Below are 2944 nucleotides of genomic sequence, written 5' to 3'. Positions count from 1 at the left end.
TAAGTTGGCATCTAAAATTTAGTTGGACTGTCACATAGGATTACCGTTAGAGAGATAATGGAACTTAACGGTAGAGTGATCACTTAGTAACAAAATAGTAATATAAGTACATTTCAAACATAAATGACTAATGTAACTTGAGACAAATAAAAGTGACTATTTTTATAGATTATCCTTTTTACTAAATGCTCTCTTCTACGGTAATAATATCATATTTCAGATTATATATGTCTTAATAATATTATATCTAGCGGATAATTACATAAATTAATTGAATTAAATAATATCATATTCATTTTTATGAGATAACTTTCCGACCCAACAACTTTGACTTCATCTTCTTGCCATCCCAAATCTAAATAGTGCAGAAACAGTAAACAATGAATGGATACCCAGTGCATTTATAGATATTTCCTATTTGAGGTGTTATGAGACAAATGAGCACCATGAATGTATATTCATGGCTGACGATTCTGTTGGATGAGTTAATGCTGGTGTAAAGAGCTAGTGGACTATAGGTAAGCTAAGGTTATAGCCTCTACTAACATGAGAAAAACATTAAATAACAGATGGCATTAAAAGCATTGCGGCGGCGGCTTGATGGGCCGCTTGCATGGTTTCGAGGGAAGGAATAAAACAAAATAAAAAGCATTGCCGCGGTTTTATGGGTTTAAGGCATGGTTTCATGCAAATGGAAAAAAAAATACCAACACACACCTGGTGGGACTCGAACCCACAATCGTCTGATTAGAAGTCAGACGCCTTATCCATTAGGCCACAGGTGCTCTTGAAAGATAATTTGTTAATATTTATTTACAGAATAGCTGAAACTACAGACCCTTATTAGTTTTCTTAGCTAGGCTCAATTGTGTGTATTAATTTAAATATATTTATTAAAAAGTTAGTATAAAATTTGAATATTCATATTAAATATTCTATTTTTTTTTTGGAAAGTCGAATATATGATTAAAATTGCAAGAATAATTGAAATTAAAGACTAGAAAATTCTTAAATTTTAAAATAAGTCAAATATTGAAGTACATGCATCTCAAATAGTTAATAAACATTAATTTTATTAAACATAAATGTATAGAATTTATTGATTTAGTAATATTAAATATTTATTGCATAAGATGAAAATATATAATTTCATTTTAATTGTAGAATTATATATATATATATATATATATATATATTAAAATGAACCAATACAAATTTATATATTATGTTTAAACAGTGATATGTTAGTTTGCTTTGTGATATATTAACATTTTTAAATTGAAGTTTATATTTGAAAACATATAAATTTAATGTATACCCATAAAAGAATGTTCAAATGTAAAATAATTAACACATTTTAGAATTACATTATGTAAAACGAAGTAGTTACTTAAGTCATTATTATAAAATCAAATATGTTATTTTTAATTATATTATAAATTTCTAATAATTTTAATTTTAGATTAAAATCTGTAATATTATTTAAATTCTACAATTTTTATTCCATTTAAATGTATAATTAATTTTACATTAATTAAAAACAATGATTAAATTTTAAATTTGTTAGAAAATCGTTTTTGAAAATAAGTATGCATTATGCATTTAAAAGAAACATTTTACAAATTGTCTTGTAAAAGACAACATTTCTTTCAAAAGTAATATTTACATCAACAAATTTTAGGTTATAAATTCGTTTTTAAAATAAATATCTTTTAATAATTGTTTTAAAAAATTACTTGGCTATTTTTAACGGCTTACTTTCATAAAATTTCAAAAATGTTATATTTAGTTATAAAAACAACTGTTGTTAAGATGTTTTACTAAAATAAATTTTGTTGAACAGTCTTATTATAAGCTCTGATCATATTTGTATTTTAACACAATATTTAGAACTACTCATAACCCTTCCGCAATCCATTAATAAGAGAATAATGTGCTTCAGTGTACTTGAATCCACATCCTTCTATATTGACAACAATATTCATACCAATCAAGTTAAGATTTTCGCTTATTTTGAAGAGGTCTAAATTTTTTACAAGAGTTTTTACTCATCTTTCTAGTTTCAAATTTAAAATTGTACTAACTATTTTTTATTTTATGTCTAACTATTATAATACATATTTAATAAATAAGTTTTTTCCTCATTTTATTTCATTAATAACCAAACGAGGCAACATTATTTTGTACACTTTCATATATTTTCTATAATTAATATTTTAGCAATCCAACTGTTAAATCTATTAATATAATGATACTTTTGTACATGTAAAATTTCTAATCATTAGAGAAACGTGTACAAGAATCCAAAAATCTTTTCATAACTGTGATATGACTCATTGTTCACTCCTAACTATTTTGTTAGTATGTAACCTAGACATTAGTTAGACAATTTAGGCACACCTTAACTTTGGCGACATCCCTTATAACTCAAGAACCCTTAATTTCTTTGCCAATCTCTCCTTCTACACATACACACACCTCTCAGATAACATCCCTTACCTTACATCCTATTGTTGCCCATGAGCCCTACAAGTGATATGGAATGAGGTGGAAGCGGAAGAAGGATCGAATTTAAGTTGTTTGACTCAAAAAGAAAAGGTTTGGATATGATCTGGGAAGAATAAAAAATAAATTTAGTAATAAAGAAATCGAAAAAAGTAAAAGAAAAAATTTGAGAATAAAAATCAAATAAAAATCATAAATAAATAAGAAATAAAAATTAAAAAAAGAATAAAGTGGAAGATGGACGAGTAAACCGATGTATATGATGGATAGAAGGATAAATGTCCAATTGAACCCTTTGAGATATAAATCCTAACAAACTCAATTAATGGCTCTAATCAACCCTCTAAGAAATAATCCTTAGAAAATTGAAGGGTGAAAAGTGAATTCCCATGACTCATTGAAGAAAATCGAGAAAAAAATTACTTTTAATAATCACAAG

At 25.7% G+C, this 2944-nt stretch overlaps 1 non-coding gene across 1 annotated transcript; it reads right to left on the bottom strand.

The window, feature by feature from the left end:
- Positions 1-712: 712 nt before the first annotated feature.
- On the bottom strand, positions 713-785 carry TRNAR-UCU (transfer RNA arginine (anticodon UCU)). The gene has a single exon. It is a non-coding gene; the product is annotated as a tRNA-Arg (tRNA).
- Positions 786-2944: the final 2159 nt, after the last annotated feature.

Source organism: Gossypium arboreum, chromosome 3 (genome assembly GCF_025698485.1).
Source record: "Gossypium arboreum isolate Shixiya-1 chromosome 3, ASM2569848v2, whole genome shotgun sequence".
In the NCBI taxonomy this organism is placed as follows: Eukaryota; Viridiplantae; Streptophyta; class Magnoliopsida; order Malvales; family Malvaceae; genus Gossypium; species Gossypium arboreum.
Note: the sequence above shows the minus strand (reverse complement) of the source record. Positions and strands in the feature narration are given on the sequence as shown.